This window comes from Embiotoca jacksoni, unplaced genomic scaffold (genome assembly GCF_022577435.1).
Source record: "Embiotoca jacksoni isolate LCO1_2020_lvr unplaced genomic scaffold, fEmbJac1.0.p SCAF_6, whole genome shotgun sequence".
Taxonomy (NCBI): Eukaryota; Metazoa; Chordata; class Actinopteri; family Embiotocidae; genus Embiotoca; species Embiotoca jacksoni.
The window spans coordinates 583,409-605,061 of NW_027185414.1; the positions used below are offsets into that span (position 1 = coordinate 583,409).

Here is a 21,653-nt window from a genome sequence, read left to right on the forward strand (position 1 = left end):
TTATATAAGCACAGTGTGTGTGTGTGTGTGTGTGTGTGTATGTGTGTGTGTGTGTGTATATATATATATACATATATATATATATATATATATATATATACATATGTAAACGTAATGGATGGTCTTGCTCACCATCATATTATTTATTCTCCTTATGTATGGTTTAGCAATTATTCATCTTTCACTTATTTTCTTTTGCACTCCTCATTTCTCTTCATTTCAATTATTTGTCTGCAAATTTTTCTATTTCCTTTCATTTTGACCACCGAAACTCTCCTTTTTACCTCTTTCTCTCCATTTATATTGCTTCCACACTTGGCAGAAACTTCCTGTTGCCGTACAGCACAGTACTGTATATACAATGACTGTTATTACCTTGGGGAACGTTTAGCAGCTCTGTGTTTAACACCATAACCTCCGCTACATCGGCAGTGGCAACAGAGTGAAACCTGGGAGGTGGAAACCAGAGATGGCTCGTGTTAGACGAGCATTCGACTGATCACCACAATAAAGACGACAGGAGGGAGAGAGAGAGGGAGAGAACATCTAAGAAGTCTGCTTTATTTCAACCTATTGGATGATCAGTGATTCTTAAGGGAAGGGATAATTTCTTGCGATATCTCTCACTACAAAGTAAACAGAAATCAAAGCCCTTCACGCTCCGAGACAGAAGCACTATATGAAAGAAACTATCTTAACAACCTCCTTCATTTCTGCTCTTTTTTCCCTTCTGTACTTCCCATTGATTTCACGTAACTAGTGTTAAGTGAAACTGTTTGGGACACAATGGATCCACTTGACTCTCTGTCTAAGAGGTAGGAGAAGATTGGCTCCCATTATGGTCAAATACACCCTCTTATAATGATCAGACTTTGTTTGATATCCATTTAACCAATTAAAAGTTAAACTGAGGCATCCAGTTAGGTTTCTTCCTCTGAGTTGTTGCCAGTGTGCGTGGCAGTGTCACAATGGCCATTGTGCCTTTGAGGCTGCAGCCTTTTGGCAGATGTCGCTCCCTGTCATTCAAATACCCCCACCCTCTCCTGACTAACATATTGTACGGATCAACCAGCCCCCAACTTATGCAGCAACCCCCACTGTGTGCCAGTCTTTCCCCGTCTTTCTGATAGGAATCTGTGTGTTGATATCTGTCTGAGTTTAAGAAGGGTACGGGAGGGCAACTTGACAGTACTACCGAAGGAGTCAAAACTAAGTCATGTCCATGTCCATCACTGTGCTTGTCCACAAGCACGTGAGAAAAGTGTGTGCATGTACCAAACTAAACACTGACAGCAGCTCAGGGAGCTCCCGTAGGTGCGTGTGTGTGTGTGTGTGTGTGTGTGTGTGTGTGTGTGTGTGTGTGTGTGTGTGTGTGTGTGTGTGTGTGTGTGTGTGTGTGTGTGTGTTAGGGTCGACTTGTATAGATTTCATCTGCGATTTCTCCCTTTTGCCCTCTGTGTGGGCTGGTCAGAGGAGCAGAGGAAAAAAAGCACCTACCGCCTTCCTCTCCTCCTTTGTGGTATTGCTCGCTTGCCTCGGCAAGTTTCCTGAATTAAACTGCCGGCTTCCTGTTCTTTTATATGCACAGCCACATCTGGGGAGCCTGCTCACAGGGCCCCGCCGCTTAATAACAATCACCTTCCCTTTCACTCGGCCCTGATTGTTTCTAATTCACCCTGACAGATAGTAGCTGACAAGCCGCCCGCGCCTCCCTCCCTCCGTGACCCGAGCTCACTCAGCACACTTATAAGGCCTGTCATTTTTAATATTTGATTTTCACTTCATAAAAAGTTATGTGTTTTAGAGCTGCCACAGGCACCCCCCCCCCCCCCAAAAAAAAAAAAAAAAAAAAAAAAAAAAAAATCACATGATGAAATCACTATTTAACTGAAACCACATCCAATGGACGTCCCTCCCTTCCCTCTTTCTTCTTGGCTGTTTCATTTCATTCTTTTTAAACCCCTGCTCTCCATCTCTTCTTCCTCTTCTTTCATTAATTGTCTTTATTTTTCCTCTCTCTCTACCTTCATCCTTCCCACCTTCTATTTTTCTGTCTCGTTCACTCAATATCTTCCTCTCCCCCCTGTCTTGTCCCTTAGTTTATGAAGAGAAGGCAAGTGGGTGAAGCAGTAGGATTGTACAGACCCATGTGTAAGCCAGTCTCTAACCCACAGCGAGCCAGCTTTGCAGCCACATTCATCCTGGTGTATATGATACAAAGCCACACGGCTAAGAACAGCCGTACGTATAACCAAATAACCAGTCAGACAGGCATCTTGCAGGCTTCCAGCATTTTTTCTTTCCATTGATTCCCATTAAAGATATATGGAGCCACATAAAATGCATATCAGGTAGGCTGATCATTAAATGAAAGGATGGATTCATCGACAGCTTGACGGATGACATTTTGCTGAGCGATCCATATAGTCCTTCAATAAAAATACAATTTGGAGCTTAAGACAAAGAAAAAAAAGAAAAAATATTACAGCAGTTAAGGTGGAGAAGCATGGATATGTACATAAGTAGATATGTACATAGATGGACCACATTACAGTACTGACATAATCTTATAAAACACCCACCCCATGTGCTGTCCATTGGTTTGACTGGTGCTATGATATCATTTTAGCATGATTTGGATCGGGGGTGGGTGTCAAACCATTTAGTGCCAATACAGTGAGTGTTAAGGTCTAACCCTAACCCAGAAAATGCTAAATATTTTCAAGCAAGTATTTTGCAAAAAAACTCTTCACACTGGCAGCAATGTGAATTTGAGACAGCTTTTCTCTAATTGTAACCAAAAAACTGATTAAAAACCAAAATATCTCTTTAAAATCTGTACGGTTGGCAATAATGTATTAGGATTTCCCACGGTAGGAGGCAAACTCTTTTTTGTTTGACTGTTGTGCACTACAATATATCATGTTAGAGCATCTGTGTATCAGTTTAACACAGGATATAGACAGCTATACAAACATCCATGATCTCAGAATGAAGTTTTGTTTGTTGGATTCAGACCTGATGATACAGGTAAACCGATCAAGACAGAAGAAGCTCCTTGAAAGTTGTAGGGATTGGCCTGCAAATCCCTCTGTGTGAGCTTCAAATGCAGCATCTGAATGAGAATTCTGTGTGAATGTAATCATGACAAAAACAGCTATTCAAAAAAATATATTGACGATTTTAATCACACAAAACAAGACCCCCAGTGTCTAAAGGCCATTATTCACATTGCCAGGCAGAAAGTTGGGTTGTGGCTGTGAATGGGCCTGGAAGTTTGCCTCTTGTCACACACCTGTAGTGTTGTTCACCTTTTCATCAGCAGTGCCTCACACTAACCATACCTAAGCCCAGTGGCAACTGATCAGTGGAGGATGGAAATGATCAGCGCGCCAGTCACCGAGCCATTTTCCTTCTGATGGGCCAACTTTTAGTAAGCCTGCTGGAGCTGTAAGACCCAGCGCTGTGCTGGTGCGACATTTGGATCCCTGGGAGGGACGTTTTGTCTGTGATTGGTTGTTACATTGTGAGAGGGTTAAGGTTAGTTTTAAAAGTAGGGACGGAGATAGGGATATGATTAGGGACCAGTTGATTGACACGTAAATGACCATTCACAGCAACGTACACTTTACAAGCAATCACATGGGAATATCATATTTAAACCCGAATCTGATCCAGAATGTCAGAGTAGACAGCAAGAGGGATGCAGCAAATATTGCAGCAGGAAAATGACAAGCCGTATATATCGATATATTCTAGTATATATTCTATATATTAAGTCTTACATTTGTTGCCAGTAAAACAAGTTAATAGTGAAATAATCTCGATGGAATTTTTTTTATCATGGCACAAATATTACTTGGTTTGGATTTGTCATGAGTTTCAAACTAAAAACATATGCTGCCATCGTTGTTGAGAGAATGGCTCTCTGGTTTAAAATGATAATTTATAAGACAGTCATAAAACAAGTTTAAAAAAAATGATCAGATCTCTAAATCATCAAACACATCTGTTGCAGTCAGCCATGTGCATCCAAACATTGTCTAACAAACATACTACGGCCAATCCCCCCGCCTGCTAAGACACACTTTCATGTCGGGACGCTGAGGTGCCCGGGGCACACCCACTGCCATTCTCCGTCTTTACCCAATGACAAAAACACAACTAATTGGAGTACCACTGCATGTTTTCACTAAAGGCACAATTTAATTACATTTGAGCTGGGAATGAGTATTTTGGGAATGTCTGTATGTTCATTCAAACAAATGGAGCGAATTAAAAGCAATATTTGTTTTGCTTTGATTAACAAACGGGCAGGGTAATTTGTCAAGGAGAAGAAGAGTGAGGGCAGAAAATCTCTGTTTAACCCCCAGCTTTCCAGTGGTGAACTACTCTCACTGTTTTACGTACATACACAGACTTCTTCTCTCACTAAATGTCCCCCTCCATCCTAAACACACAACTTTTGCTCCTGGCTTTTTGACTCTGACCTCTGCTCTCTATTTCCTTTTTGTTTCTCTTTTTTTTTTTTTAATCTGCCTTTCTTTCTTCCTGATCCCCAGTCCCTGTTTTGTGGTCCTTCTGTTCATAAATGCTTTATTAATAACTCGGTGAATAATGTAAAGAGTATTGTTTTCTCCAAGGTTGTATTAATAAACATGAATGAATTTATTTGTCTTCACCAAAGCATGATTAATGCACATTAATGTCTGGATATTGCTCACTCTGCCCTGCATCACCAAACACATATTACCCCCACCCCCATGCTGTCTGTGCCACCAAAAAAAAAGAAGAAAGGAAAGACCTATCAATGTTAAATATTTATGGCATAATATTAATGATTTTGTAAAGAAAATAACACATTATTAATCCTCTGATTAACAACTGATTAACCTTTTTTATTAAACACGTGATCCGTGCATCATCGACTCAGGATATGTTGACTGACTGCGCTGCAGAATAATTATTTTTGTGTCTTTTCTAATTGCAAAAATCGCATGGCTGAACTATATATGTGTGTGTGTGTATTTTTTTTTTTTCCTCTTGCCTTGACACATGCACAGATACACCACTCGCACTTGTTCAAACAATATGAGATGTATGTAGCGGAGATGACAATGAGGGATGAAGGAAAGGAAGAAAATAAAACACACAAACATAACTGGCAAATTCTTTCACATTTAGGCAGAACAAGAGCGGCACCTAAATTTAGAAGCAGATCTTTTAAAACAATAGGGTTTAATTCACATATCCGTTTATTCTGCAGTTACTGGCATGGGGTGGAAAGTGGAGTGAAAACACAGCTGACGGACAAAAGATTTTCTCTCCTTCTTTGCTTCTGCTCATCTCAAAGCTATTGTCTGTGTATTTTTAGTCCTTGTCAACTGAAAGACAATAATTCTGTGTTTTCTGACACAGTGGAACTGACTTTAGGTTGGAGAAGACTAAATTAGACATGATATGAATCTGTAGTTCAAATCCACCTGATGTTTTTTTTTAATTTTTGTATTGTTCTTTCGTAGTGTTTAGTAGTGAAAACGGTTCAGTGTTTGCGCAATCCAATGTAGAAGTGTTGTGCTCATTGCATAGCATTTCAGGGTAAAATATTTTTCTTGTGGGATTACTGGATCATTTTACTACAGTCTTAACATGTACGACAACAACAGTACATTTTGATTGTTGAAATTGAATGAAGTCGAGCTAATTATAACTACTTTATTTTGCGGCATATTTTTATCTGCAACAATACATTGGATTTTATGAGTTGAGAATACATGTTCTCTATATAAAATCGTCACCAGGCAATACCTGTCAAATAAATGTCGTAGAGTAAAAAGAGTATGTATAAAGTATACTATAAAAAAAAGCATCAAATTACTTAAAGTGCACTTTAAAATTTGAAAAAAAAAAAGATTACACCCATGATTTTGCTGTAAAAGCAGCCAGCTTTTGTAGTCTTTTGCAATGTTTAGTTTAGTTTTTAAATTTGTCATAATCAAATGTTAAGGTGATAAAACCACCTGGAAATTCAGTTGCCCACAATTGAACACATATCATGACTCACAAAAAAACATTTCCATAAGCAGTTTGTGCAATATTCATGTCTAATAATTATTTGTAGAGATTATACATGTATCAGACCTTCACTTAAGCATGTGATTGTCCTGATTTGGCCCAACAGAAGTAACAGAAGCTGACTTGACTTTATTTCTGATGCTTAGTCATTATTTGTTGATTATTATCTTTTGAATGACTATTCATCTATTTTGCAATGATGTGTTAATGATATGTTAACTTTTTTAAAAAAGTGACTACATCAAGAGAGAATAAAGAGGAACATCATATATAAGTGTTCTTGTTTGAAAGTATTTCCTATACAACCTACAACTTTGCAAAACCGAGCTCCTCACAATCACCTCACCTCTTTAATTTATGAAATGTCTTTGTTTAAACTTGGTCCCCATTTCTTCAACTTTGTTGTCATGCTTTTCTTTTTAAGTGCCTCTGCAAACTGAGCTTATCTAGCAGCTTTCTAGTTTTTGGATCCATTAAAGGCCTGAGCACATGTATTTAAAAAAAACAAAACATCAGTAGCGGTCCCTCTGGTTTTCTATGTGAAGGGATAGGTGTGTAAAGGAACACTTGTTTTAGTTTTTTAAACTTTTATTTATGTTTACATGCCTTTACCTTTTGATGAAACGCAGCTCATTCCTGCAGTGGGTGTGTGGGTGTGCTCTGTAACTCTCCTCTTTTCTCTTTTTCTCCCTCTTTCCTTTGACCCATCTGTTCTAGACATCATCAGCACGTTTCACCTTGTCTGCTTTCTCTTAATCATTGACCCTTGCACAGAACACTTTCTCACTTTTGTCTCTCTTAGATCCATTATCCTCATATTAAACTTTCTCAGGTCTCACAGAATGTACTGTTTTTCATCTCCCATTTTCTCTCTTTTTTGTTCTCACTTTTAACTCCTGCCATCCTGGGAATCCATACAAACCAGTTACGCACCCGAACCAAAAAAATGATATATCTTTCAACTTTCTATTTGAATCCATTTGACCTAATTACAGATCAGTTTATCCCTGTCAAATAAAAAAAGTTCTTCCATTTTAATGTTTCCCTGGATGCTGATCTTGCTGAAGTTCAACCCTATTTTATTGTTCCGGAACCCTCCTTAAAATCTGGATTGATCACATATTCCTGTTGGTCTTCCCTCCCTCCTGTCAAGGCTTTACTCTGTCTCGTCCACTCTTGCTTCTTCAAATTTACCTCTTTTTTGAATATCTAATTTTTTGAATGCTATCATGACAATGAATCAGCCTGATCCCAAAATACACAGAACATATGGTTTGGCCCAGTTTCTGAGAAGTGTGGGTTCAGTTTTTGGTCATTTTGTGAAAGGGTTGTGTGTGTTTCTGCGTTCATTTACAAGTTGAATTTCAGGGCCTCTTGGGAGTTGGGACGTATTTATAGTGCGGCTCACATTGAGGTGAAATTCACAGTAATTAAAAAAGCAGTAAAGGTGGTTGATTTTAACTTTCCAATCACTTTTAATCTTCTGTCCATCTATTCTTGAAACATACACAGGCAGAGTGGCAGGTACATGAGCCTTAAGCCTCTTATGACTTGTCTCCATGCAGCGCAGACACAACACTGTCAGGGAGAGGTTTAGGCATGGTGCGGGCCTTCCTTAATTACTGGGGAATTGCTAAGCAGATACAACTGTGCTTTCACTGCAATAGGTGCCGGGTCAGGGGCTGCCTATGGGATTAGCTGTACACAGCAGCTTCAGTCAGGAAACAAGTGAGAAACATATTCCAAAAGAAGATGAGCAGCTTCAGCAGAGTGGAAGACAAAAGGATAGAGTTTACAGTGCCATTCTACTCAGTATTGATTGATTGCCACTAAATTATCCAATGTCATAAGTTTGAAGAGAAACACACTATTTTTCTCAATATATTTCTGACCAAGTGTGAATATTGTGAACACAAGAGGGCTCAAATTTCTTTAGCACTTTTTTTTGGCTGTACTAAAGAAACTCTTGTTTTGTTTATGAGACTTTTGGATAAAACACACAAAATATATGAGACGATATGGTCTTCAATGTTTAACAAGTTAGTGGCAAAGCAAGATTGTGTTTGTTTGTTTTTTCACACACATCCGTGACCCACTCAAGCAGACTTCGGGTCTTGACCCTCTGTGCAGATCCACTGCTTTAGATAAGTCTCTCCAGCACCATCATCAAGAGTTAGTATTCTTGATGTTCATTCTTTCTGTCGAGTTCGACCCTAAACCCTGCTCTCCCCTCACCCCAACTGGTCGAGGCAGATGGCCGCCCACCTCTGAGCCTGGTTCTGTCGGAGGTTTCTGCCTTTTAAAAGGCAGTTTTTCCTCCTCTGTTGGAGGTTTTACTTCCTTAAAGGGGAGTCCCCCCCCCCCTAGCTTATGTGGGAATTGTTGATTTTTAGGGTTTCTGTGAATAATGCAGTAAAGATCTGTTGTAAGGACTTTGCTGTGTTAAGTACCTTGAAATAACTTGAGTTGTGATTTGCCGCCAAATAAATAGGATTTTATTTAAGTTCCCCCACTGTTACCCTGACTAAGTTTAAGTTTAAGAATCGGCTTCACTCCAACCTTCCCTGATTCTAACACAACCTTGTCGAAGTGTTGTTTTTTTTTACAGATGTACAATACTTTAGTCTTACCTCTTGAATTATACCTTCTCTGACAGTTGAGAAAAAGAAGGTGAACACACATGTTTCTCTTCTCTCTGGAGCGCAGTGGTCTGTCACTCTCCTGAGAACACATTAGATTTGTCACAGAACAAATAGAGACACGTCGAGTGCAGTCAAAACACTCCAAACCGACGAGAGTTTCGGTGGGAGGAAGACATTTTTGCCTCCTTGTCACCAGCTGGAGTTTGGACGTACCACCGCAGGAGTTTCGGTGACAGCCCAGTGAAGGCTGCTTTGTTTTCCTAAGTCGTCTCCATTCCCTTTAATGAGCCATTACGATTATGTTTTGTCTCAGTTGTGTTTGTGGGCTGACTGAGTTTCTGAGATGGCAAGACAGAGGGGAAATGGGTAGGGGGTGGTGATGTGTGCACTACTCATGTTGTGTCTTTAAACCTCCCTGTGTTACAGGGAAGAAACAAAATGTAGAGTGAAATAGTAAGAGGGAAAGTGGGAAATAAATGTAAAGAAGTTTGGAACAATATTTTTTAAATTTAACGAAAATTAGATCAACATAATGCTGTTGTGTTTTACTTTGATGACTTTGATATTATATTACTTAAAAATAACAGTGAAACAATACATTTGTGTTTAGACTGAGGGCTTGGGAGGTTGTGAAAATGCACTGACAATGATGAATATTTTGGTCTTTTATACTTTCTCAAACTAAGTTTGAAAGTCTTTATGTCTAGTGTGGCCTGATAACAAACCGATTGTATCACCTCTCTTACTGTCTCTTACAATTGTACATTTTTATTTTTTATTTTGACAAAATATTGGCAACAACAGCTGTCACGAGGGGTCTTCAAAAACATATATTGAACTAGCCCTGCAAGAGAGCCTTAAAAAGCTCTCTTAACTTGTGTTGCTCTTACTGTAAATGTTTCTCTGATTGAAACCCAAATCTTGGACCCAAACTTTCTACTGTCTCTGTCCGTATCCTCCTTTTCTTTTGTTTCATCGGTTTGCCTGGAGTTGCCATGAGCTCCCTCTCCGTAGCACATGGTAAACTGTAACAGAGTGGGATGAAAAGTGATGGGATGTTGAAGGGGGGAGATGAGGGGAGCTGGGTGGCTAAGCAGACACTGTGACAACAAACCTGTCAGCAGGTACTCAGTATAATTGGTAAACGAAGGCCGCGGGATAGTAGTGGGGCTCCCTTCTCCTCTCTGTTTTCTGCTCTGTTCTTTTTTTGACGAGTATTTGAAGTCACCAGGCAGTTGTTGGATGCTCGTTCCTTTCTTGTTTGGTTCAGAGAAAGACAGAGGCCAACCGGGAGAGAAGAAAAAAAGACAGAGGGGAGCAACACATGTAACTGTGAATCGCTAACCTAGTAAGTTCACTGAAGGTGAATCGTCCAAGGAGTGGACAACTGTGCCTGTACATTTCATTGTGGACTGTGAATGGATAAATGTATTTTTAATCAGTGTTAGACTCTTACCCCTCTTTCAATGCCAGTTCTAGCCATCAGGCTCTGTTTGCCCTCTAATGAAACATATTCATCTTCATCGCACTCTCTCGTGGCTCTCAAACTCACTTTACAGCATAGTCAATTAAACCCTTAGGGGCCACTCTGTGCGTAAAAGGATATATAATGCTTTGACATTTCAGCGAGTCCACATTAGGCACACCCATAGAGCATTCTGCTTTGGGCTGGATGGGAAAGAGTCATAGCCAAGCCTAGAGGTAGAGGGAAGCCAGTCAGAGGGATTGGGTCTCTTATAAGCTAGTTAGCTCTTTGGATTCAGTTACTTATGCTGATGTAATAGGGCAATTGTAAGCTGATACTCAAGTCTCTCTGTGACCCCTACACTGGCTCTTGTTCTCATATTAGGCTACCTAATATATACTAAGTCGTATATAATGATATAATGTAACGATACACTAACTTAAACATAACGAAAATGGATTTAACTCAATAGAGGAGTGTATTAGTGTTGAGGATCACCATTTATGCTTCTTACATTTTTAAATATCCCTTTACAGTTTTTTTTTTTTGTTTTTGGTTATTTTCTGTCTAATCTAAATTTGTAATTGTCTGCTTTGTTTGCTTGAGCCCCCCCCCCCCTCCCCCCCCACACACCCCCCAGACAGTCATACAGTCATTGGAACAACTGGGGTCAGCAGTGTAATGATGCAAAGCAAGTCTCTTAACAGGGCTACTGCTCCGGGGCTCTGTGTGCTTGTGTGTGTGTGTGTAGACAAGTAGTTGATCCTACATCTCAATGGCATGAAACAGCTTGACAGGGCCAACTTTTCCTTAAGGCTGAACATCACCCCTTTCCCTTGTCATAACCGCTCTGACTTGGGGGCTCTTACTTGGATGTGTGTATGTGTGTGTGTGTGTGTGCGTTTGTGTGCAGCAACTACACACTTCACATGCTTTTCTTGAAGGCAACTGTTCACAGTTAAGTAAAATTATTCACTGGAGCCAGTGGTTTTGAATGTACTAGTTCATTGTTGTATTATATTAAATTGTATCATTTTAAGAACGTAATTAATCAGATGTTATTTGTTGTCTTTAAAACACACCTGTCATGAAGCACAGGCACAATGTACAGCCTGTAAATAAATGATATGGAAGTAGTAGTAGAACAAACATTCAAACAGCCAAATTAGTAACTTAATGATGTCCACATTTTACATTTATGCAGTTTTCAATGACATACCAGGACGGATTCAACAGCGTTAAAGTGTCAACGGTCATGGAGAACAGAGACAGAGGTTACAACCCAGTATCAACACAACTATATATTTGATTATTGTTTAATGGTTCATTTCTAAAATTCCACCCAAAATTTAGAGGATTTCTTTTTTTTTTTTTTTTTTTTAATGCCGACATTCGAGCCATGGTTCTTAACTTTACTAATTTTGTATTCCTTCAATTATGTCCTGCTGTCACAGCCAGTGGATCAAGCTTTTAATTCACAGCAAGCTATCTCAGAGTTTCTATTGAAAATGGAATAATACAGTCATGTTTTGTTGGGGAAAAATAATGTAAACTGTTTTATGGTGGATTGTACGTGATTCTTTTTTGTTGATTATGTTTGCATCAATAGACATTTGTGTGTGACTGTATGTGTGTCTGTGTGTGTGTTTGAGGGGATGATAGGTAAACTCTATTTGGTATGCCCAGCCACCAATGTGTAGAACAACAGCGTAGGCTTCTATTGTCTTGTGCTGCTCTATAGGGGTTAGTTGGCACTGCATATGAACAGATGTATTTCAAATCATTGTTGTTCTTTACCAGTGATAAGCTACAACTCAAGAAAATGTCTCCCTTTTCTGATTTATTCATCCAGGCAGTGGATTTATGCGGAGATGCTAAAAACCATGATCTTCTCTGCATGAAACAACTACCAAATTTATTATTCATAAAACCTAATGCATTGTTTCTGTTGCTTTGTATTTCCTTTTTTGGTCTGTTATTTTTTTTCCACCCCCCCACCCTATCCAGATGCTGAACTGAATTCTCTTAGGCAAAGGTTGGCAGTTAAATGTCTGTGTTGAAATGAGAAGTTTGAAAGACGAAGCGCTATCTCTGTATATATGCGTATGTGTGTAAACTGATTTAAATCGCTCTTTGAGCCCTACAGAATGGCGCTTTAAATGTTAAATGGGGGTTGAAGCCTGCCTGAACTAATTTGTAGGGCTGTGCACCATGTTGACATTTAAATGTGATAAGAATAGCAAACTGTACCGCCGACCTATTTTGAAGATGCTTTCGGAATACATTCACATCAGCTGTGGCCTATAATTAATAAAAAAAGACAGGCCTCCCTTGCTCCAGATTTGATTATAATACAACCTTATAAACACACCAGGGATAGATGAGAGGAGACGAAGATGAAGAACTAAGGGGAGGGAATAAAAGAGAAGAATAGCAGGAATAAAAACAAGCAAAATGATGGAGGTAGGAAATAAGAGGGAGGTGGATTGTGAACACCTGGTCTTTGAGGCAGATTGCATTGGCTGGCTGCTGTGCTATCACATTACTCTGATCCTGCCTCTCTTGTTTGTCAGAGAATTGAGAACGAGAGCGAGAGAGAGAGAGTAGTTGGGGGTGGTGGGGTCTGCAAAATCAGCATGCAAATAACACCACATTGTTAACTTAATCAGATGCAGGGGGAGAAAATATGAAGAGGGATGGAAGGAGTGCGGTGAGATTGAGGGGAGAGGGGGGATTGCCAGAGAGGTGAGGCAGAAAAGAAGAGGGGTTTTGCGGTGGTGGGACACGGCAGAGGGCATGCAGATTATAAGCACCCACACCCAGCTCCACCTCCCACCACTGCCCACATCCAACACCCCGAGGCTGCTCAGGAACTCATGGAGTATGTGTGTGTGTGTGTGCGCGCGTGTGTGTGTGTGTGTGTGTGTGTGTGTGTGTGTGTGTGTGTGTGTGTGTGTGTGTGTGTGTGTGTGTGCGTGTAAGTGTGAAGAGGAGGAATTTGAGGCAAACTGATGCCGCCTCTTCAGTACCCCTTCAAGTTGCAGGAACAAGCAATCAACTGGCTACTAGGCTCGCTTGTTGTGGTCAAACTGCTGCTGTCAGGCATTTCTCTAGTACGACTATAGATGTCAAGATATTTCTCTCCTAAACAATAAAAGTTGTAAGGTTCAAGCAAGCCCCAGGAACCACTTAGACATTAATGAAAGTGCATCTTATACAGACAAATCACTCCTCCCGAACAGCCACAGCTGTTTGGATGTTAGTAATTTAGTGGCATTCTTTTAAGTTGGGAAGAAAAACAAAAACAAAAACAAAAAACATAATGCAGCACATCATTTTGACACACGGTATCAATGTGTTTTTTCTCTTCACCTATGGGAGTTAAATTATGTGTGTGTAAAGGGAGTAATACAAGGGAGTGTTTTCGTATGAGTTTGAAATAAGAAAATACGTTTGGATTGTTAATACGTTTTACTGCAGAGAGGTAATTTTTAATTATAAACATACACTGCCCTAACGAATTCAGCCCCTGACCAGAGCATACGCAGACTCAAATGTGAGTGTGCGTGTGTTTGAGTGTGTGTGCACTCTGTCTTTAAAATGAGTGTGTGAAATGTAGCCTTTGTTGTGGAACATATGTAAGTTGGTGACAATGTTGAAGGTCAAGCAGGGCAGAGAAGAATGAGAGAAAAAATGCTGTGTTGGCCTGCAGGGCAGACAGCTCTGAGCTGAGGCTCTGGTGTAGACAGATGCGCAGAATCCTGGGACATAGTCACATACCGGCAGACTGATACAGACAGCTTGGAGCTTCTCGTGGACATTTTACTGGCTATTGATACAATTTAATTGGCATAAAACTTCATTTCATTTAAATATTTTTTCGAAATATATATATTAATTCTAATCTGACCCTTTACATAAGTGAGGACTGGCGAAATGGCCTCACTTTAAACCATCAGTCAAGGTTTTTTTTTTTATGTTTGACTATCTCATTTAATGTAAATATTTTCACATACCCCTTGGCAACTGTAGATGTGCAAGTATGACATGCTGCCAAATTCCACAAGCGAAAATGAGACCTATGCATGTGGTTGTAGAGGAGCTGCACAAATATTCAATTAAATTTATTTACAGTATAAAGTGCTAAATTATAACACAGGTTCAGTGCCTTGAAATAACCTATGTTGTAATTGTAAATTGTAAGAGAATTGTCCTTACAACAGAACTTTACAACATTATACAGAGGAACCCAACAGGGTTCCTCTGTATAATGTTGTAAAGTTGTAATGTTGTAAATGTTGTAAATGTTGTAAAGTTCTGTTGTAAGGACAATTCGACAATTCAACAATTCCCACGTAAACTGGGAGTAAAAAAAACTCCCCTTTAAGGGAGAAAAACCTCCAATAGATGGAAGGAAAAACTCCCTTTTAACAGGAAGACACCTCGACAGAACCAGGCTCAGTGGTGGGCGGCCACAAATGTCATTGTTGTGCGACTCTTCACAACGAGCAGACTATCTCTTTACACAAGCGATATTGCAGCCCGTGAGGAGAAAAACACTTTGAGTCCATACAGAATCTTAAGGGAGCACATGACTATAATCTCAGACTGCCCAACCACTATCATTGATCTCCTGCTTGCAAAATTTTCACCTGCTCACCCCTGAGTGGATATTTATTTTGTCAGTAAGTGAGAGGACATTGTATCCCCTGAATATAATTGGGTGTGCGAGTCCACTATCTTGGATGGCTAGGTTTGGTGCAACCAGCTAGACAATTCACATCAACCAGTTTTATATAAGAAATACCCCAAGATGGTTTCTGTTGTGATTTGGGACTATAAAAATAGACTTGATATGACTTCAATGTTCGCAAAATCTTAAAGAGGGCCATCTATTTAAATATGTTTGTCTAAGCTCTTTCTCTCTCAATACACCTTAAATGTCAATATGACAACTTTGACTATTGCATTTGTTTTTATTGTCTTGCATGACATATGCTTCAGAGATGATTTGACCTCCAAAAACGTAAAAAAATGCAAATAAATTTTAACTTGACCAAGAGAACTGTAAACATTTAATTTCTTCATTTGAAGTGGAGCATCATTCTGGTGGGCTCTGGCAGCACTACATTATCCATATAGCTTTGGAGTACAGTAAAGACAACATGTTCATACACATCTAAACGCACAAAGAAAGGCTGCTTGAATTTAACTTTAGATGTTTTTTTCCTTTTTCGCAAATGTATGAATTGTGTGCATTCACAGTATACATTTTCGAAATTGTGACCAAACAGATGTGGAAGTATGAGTTCTGTGTGTGTGTGTGTGTTTAACACTGCATTTGTTGTCCAGTTCACAGAGGGGCCTGCAGAAAAAAAAAAAAAAAAAAAAGCTTCTCTGAGGTTTCACCCAACTTCCTGCTTTTAATCACGGCTGCTTTTCACTAAATCATTGGCATCGCCGCAAACGCTGCCTCACTGGCATCTCTGGCATCTCTCTTCCTTTTTCACTCTTTTTCTGTTTATCGGTCTTTCATTTCTATTATTTCTTTCTGTAAACCTTTTCATCCCTCTCCACTCCCCCAGACCCCAATCTTTAATCTTAAGAGCAGTCACCACTTTGTTTTTCTGATAAAGTCTGATAGATAAACATGCTCTCTTATGTCCCTGCGGCCCTCCACCCTCTCTCCAGAGAGCACACCCCTCTAAAGCACTTCCTCTACGACAATTAGTCTGTAATAAATACACCCTGGTCTTAAAGTAGAAAATCCTCTCTCACTTTCTTCTCATTCCTTTCCTTTTATATCAAGTGCCACATTAGCACACTGTACATATCTCACTTTGAAGTAAAAGGAGCGAAAGCAGAGAGTGCGCTGCTTGTTTTCTTTTTCTTGTTCCCCAGTTGTACCAAAAGCATGTGAGAACAATGGCGGTTGTAAGGCCACTAAGAGATATTGTAACATATGCAGAGAATCGCACGCATTTCCACTGAAGTCTCAGCTTCCTGATGGCTTTGATGAGATTAGTTTGCTTTCTTAAACAGGAAACGTGCTGCTTAAAGAAAAAAAAAAAAGACAGCGTGGTTGCAAAATAAGTTTAACTTCTTCTTAGAGAGCTGAAATTCCCTTCAAACTCTTCAGATTAAGGGGAAAAAAAAGACAAGTAGAAAATGGGAGAGGAGAGAGAATGAAAGGGAGAGTTTATCAAAGTGATGGAATAAAGAGAGATTTAACACGGTCATATTAAAAAGACATGCAGCAGTTTCAATATTTAAAAATCCCATTTGCTTCGACAGAAGAGGTTTTTCATTCAAGAGCATATGGCAGCGGTACCTGTATCCAGCTTCTCTCTTATCTTCCTCAAAGAAAAAGAAAAAGAAGGGTGGGTGGGGTGGATGGGGGTTGGGGTGTGTGTGTGTGTGTGGGGGGGGGGGGGATACTTTCAAACATTCAGACATTGAAGAATCATTCAATTATCGGCAGCATGATGTAAAATAATTACCTGACTCGCTTCCTGTAATGAGTGATGCTAATTAGCCATAAACTTTTGTTTTAGCAGAAAAAAGAAAGAGAAAGTCCCAAACTCCCAACAGCAGAGAAGCTGTGAAAAGATGTTGTATGTTGAGGTAACGCCTCATCCTTTCTCAAAACACACATAGCATGCACTGTGTGACTCTTTACTATACGTTCACTTAGCTTGAAGGCACAATTTAGCTCCCAAAGTATGCACACACAGCTCTCTGTAAATAGTTGAGAGTGCAAAAAAGATACTTCTTCTCTTAATTAGCTGTGTAACAATTACAGTCTCCTTTTAGTAAATTGAACCTTTGTCTCCTTTGCCTCCCTAGTTGGATTTCAGCACCTGTCACAACAACCCCTCCCTTTACCACCACCTCCACCGCTGCCACACACCCACCACTATCGCCTCCGCATCCACCCCACCTCGACTGTAGTCATTATGCAAAACTCTACAAGAAAGCGCCCAGCATGAGTGGAAGAAAACAGCAATTATTTCTGATATTGTGTTATTTAGGCCGTATTGACATTCAACTACTTTATCTTTCTCTTTGTTTGTCTCTTTCTCCCCGCCATCACCTGGAAATCAGAGTGAGTGACTGAACTCGACTTTCTATTAGTCTCAGTCTTGAATCTTGCAGGTCATCACTGCAGTGCCCCAAAATGTGACTGACAGATTTATTTGTATAGGGGGACCTAAATCTCTTTACATAGTCACATAATGGGGACTGGAGACCAAAAGCAAGTCCTCATAGTGTAAATCAACAAATTCTGAATTGAAGACATGCTTTATGTTTAGGGAAATTTTCCAGTTTTGGACACAGAGTTTGGTGGGACCAGCAGTCCTCATGGAGACCAAAGCCCAGTCTGATTGAGACAAAACACAATTTCTGAGGTCCTGGTTAAGGTTATGGTTAAGTGTAAATTGGAGGGTGTATGTACGCTGATGAGTTTCTACTTTTACGAGGACGCCTTTTGATTGTTATGAGGACATTTCTGCACAAAGACAACGGTCAGGCTGGTCCTCACAACTTTAATGGACAGTTTTAGGGTTAAGACTTGGTTTTAGTGTTAAGTTTAGAATCAGGGTAAGGGTTGGAGTTAGGCACTAAGTTGTGATGGTTAAGATGAGAGAAAGTGGCTCGGGAATCCATTCTGTCAATGGGTGTCCTCACAAAAATAGAAGAGTATACCAATGTGTGTGTGTGTCTGTTTGCTGCATTGACATGCAGTGCAGAGAGTGGCCAGTGATGTAAGCTATGATAGATACACTGTGGCCATTGTCTCTCTGGCCTCTTTCTTCCCATAGTGTAACCATGCATGAGCACTCTACGCTACAACGCTCGTTGTCTAACACACACAGACACACACAGTACTGCACGAAGGTTTTCTGACTGATCTGACAGGAGGAAGTGTAAGTCACCTGACATAGAGCAGACCAAATATATATATTTATAACAACTGTACATCACTAGTGTGAGACAGACTACTTAACAAATGTTTGACACTGTTAATCCTGTGCTCATCGCTGTGCTTTATTCACTGCTGCAGGGGTCTGACCATGCCACTGTGACCTCTATTGTAACACACTCAAAAGGGGAGAGGTGTTCACAGATGTACATGTGCACGCACGCACACACACACACACACACACACACACACACACACACACACACACACACACACACACACACACACGCACGCACACACACAGACAGAGACATCTGCAGGTCATCATCATCATCATAGTGGGAATAATACCAGGGATGGTTATCATAAAGGGAAGCTTTGAGCTCCCGGCCGTCTTGGGAAGATGATTTGGCTGGCCCGGAACAATGAACTGTGGGAATCCGCTTGTCCTGCATTGATCTTCCTCCCATGGCATCCCCTGCAAGGCTGTCAGAGCGACAGACAGATAAAAAGACCCACAGCATTTTTCTTTCTCTCTCTCTCGCTCCCTCCTGGTGTCTTTCTTTTCTTGCTGTCAGGAGGGCTCCCACTGATCTGCGGGGATGAGCTGAAAGTTGAACTACCTGTTGACAGGACCTCTTAAACAGACCTCAATGACATATTGTGCAAGAGAAAGGCAGAGACTCCTGTTCATTCATATTTGTCACAGATCTATTGAGTCTGTGCTCTCAGCAAATCCTTGTTTCCTTGCTGTTATTTTCTCTACATTAGAGTTATGCGTATCCACTATAAATCTTAAGTTCATAGTTAAACAAAATAACATAACAAAGAAATATTTTTGTCTTTTTAATGTTGAGTTTTGGAGGGTATCAAATTTACAGGCCATATAATGGACCAAAAGAATGTGGTCACTGTGTGATTGCCACTGTAAAATCCAATAGTCTTTACGTAGTATTGTTCTTGTATGCTTTCTAATGTAACTCACGATGTTTGCTCATAAAAAAAAAATTCGGACGAGATCCGACCTTGGCTATGTATGCAACTCTACTTTCTCCCCCCCCTTTAGAATAGTAAAAAACAGTTTTGAAGCTACACGTCTTTTTGATATTGCAGAGTCATGAGTTCTGATCAAGAAGCTTTAGGCATGGAATGAAGTTAGGATTGAATTTGGCAGGTGTTGTGTGACTGTTTTCCATGTGCATTTCAGTGCAGAGTGTTTTCGCCTCATTACAGAAAGTAATAATGCAGTGAAGTCAAAGTGTGAGAGAGAGGAAGGAAAACAGGGCAGCTTTTTTATTGGATTAATTAGACGTCTTGCAAAGACCACCTGCAATAGAACAAAACACAAGCCAGTAAGAAACTAATTTCTAGTGTGCTCCACCAACCAAAGCACTAACTCAAACTAAACCATCTTTTACCAGAAGGTAATTGATCTTTTGAATGATGAGGATGTTCTGTTGGTACTTTTGAATGAATTCAAATAGCCCTGCTGCCTGTCTAGTCACTAAATATTTAGCATTCAAATCTCAGTACATGTAACATATGGTAAATACCCACAATGTCCCTTCAACATCAGAATGCTGTCGCTGCAACCCCCTTGTCTCATCAATGATTTGGTGCAAATATGATTGAATTCAGCACATTGTAAATAATGATTGATTTGTTTAATGCAATGGATTTGTTCATTACGAGTTAATGAGGTATTGCATTATGATGAGGTCGATGGGTTTTGTGTCAATACATGCCAAAATAACAAAGTAAAGTCCAACTAATGGCTTTTCGATTCCCCCCCCCCAAAAAAAAAAAAAAAAAAAAAACACAGCTCCCCTCACTCCTTTCAGACCCCCGTCATGTCTTACATGTCAGGGAAAAGTTTTACGACAAAACTGAAGCCTGACAGCAGTTTGCAGATGTATATTGTAAATTATGCTTGAAAGTGTTTATTTTAATATGGATTTATAATAGGAAGCAACTGCTAATATTGAAACTGCCTTTCATGTACAATAATTTATATGGGTACAATTAGAGAGGAGCACATTTAAATCCTATATGCATTTATGATGCATGCTACTATTGATAAGACCGAAATGAACTGAGCACATTCAAATGGTGACTGAAATATACTTCCATTGTGTTACAGATACCACTTATAATTAAGCTGAGGATTGAAGACAAACCAAGTGAAATCAGTTTCTTTGCATGTATAAATGTGCAGGGGATTTGGTGTGTTTACTGGCGCACGTGGTGCTTTGCTGAATATTAAACCACAAACTATAAAGACAACAACTGAACCTTCGTGAGAAAATGCTAAAGGAAGTCTTTGTGGTTTTAGAGGTATCAGAGGAGCCAATAGTTTTAATGAGGTAGCATTGCTGCACATGCCAGGAAGTGATAAGGTTATACAGGTTAGAATAACGGCAGACAAACATTGTACCAGTATAAAGGTAGAGAGTGCATCTGTTGTTCTTAACGGAGCCTACGCAGACTACACAGCAATGACAGAGACAAAAAGATGTAATGGGACAAAGTGGGCCCAAGTGTTTCCTTAAGATGACTGGTAAGAATGACAACATTTTGCCTCCATCTTCTGAAAACATAATGTTGTTATGCTAATATTGTACAAAATCAAGTTCTTGTTGTACATGTGATGGATGTTGTGCATGAGACTTGTAAGAATAACAGTCGGGATGTGGTCAAAATAGAACAGAGTTGTTGATATGATTTCTGCGGGCAGCCATTTGACAATGCTGGCTAAGTTGCAACATACCCACCGTGTCTTTTAGAGGGCATTCGCATATTGAATTGTTGTCTGTAGTCAAAGGGTTGTGTTTGAGTGCGTGTCTTTGCCTGTGTGTCTATGTGTTCCCTACTTGTACAACACCCTCAAATTCCCTTGCATGTGTGTGTTGATGTGAGCAGAGGGGGGGATGTCACATAAGAAATGTCCTTTTTAATCAGGGGAAAAAATATAAAATGACTCGGGAGCAAGGCAAGCATATTAATGTGCCTCATTTGCATACGCTCGTCAGCCAGGATACGTTTATAAAAAACACAAACTGGATTCGTCAGTTCATTTCACATTATTCTATTGTCTATCTGCCTTTGTTATATGTTAAAGATAAAGGCAGAAATCAAATTGAAGAAAAGGGCAAGCTGCTATCTCCCCAAATGAGCAACAGCTCATCAGCCTAGTTTAAATCACAGATTTCTATTCCAAAACGCAGCCGCTTCTGTAAAAAGGGCCCATTCAAATAAGGTCTTCTCCAATATATGCACGGCTGGTGATAGAAGCTGGGGTGTCACATAAATACAATTTAAAACCTAAGTCATTTAAAACCATCTAACAAAGTTGTTGTTTTTTTCCCAACAATCTTCACAATAAATATTTTTTTCTCAAGAAATGTACACACAAACAGTATATATACATATACTATATATATATATATATATATATATATATGTTTGTGTGTGTGTATTGGGTGGCTTTTAAAACGTTTTTTTTAAATGATTTATTTCTTAGATGAGTGCGGCATTATTCAAGTCACAT

At 39.7% G+C, this 21,653-nt stretch overlaps 1 protein-coding gene across 9 annotated transcripts in view; it reads left to right on the forward strand.

Moving 5' to 3' along the window:
- znf536 (zinc finger protein 536) overlaps positions 1 to 21,653 on the forward strand; it is a 197,828-nt gene that overhangs the window by 84,567 nt on the left and 91,608 nt on the right. Inside the window, exon 1 of one of the 9 annotated variants that reach the window (XM_069173414.1) lies at positions 17,005 to 17,287. The exons of 7 other annotated variants lie outside the window; for them this stretch is intronic. The gene's annotated coding sequence lies outside the window, so the exon portion shown is untranslated. Of the gene's footprint in view, positions 1 to 17,004; positions 17,288 to 20,558; positions 20,664 to 21,653 lie in introns of those variants that run through there. One more of the 9 variants, XM_069173415.1, reaches the window with a different exon arrangement.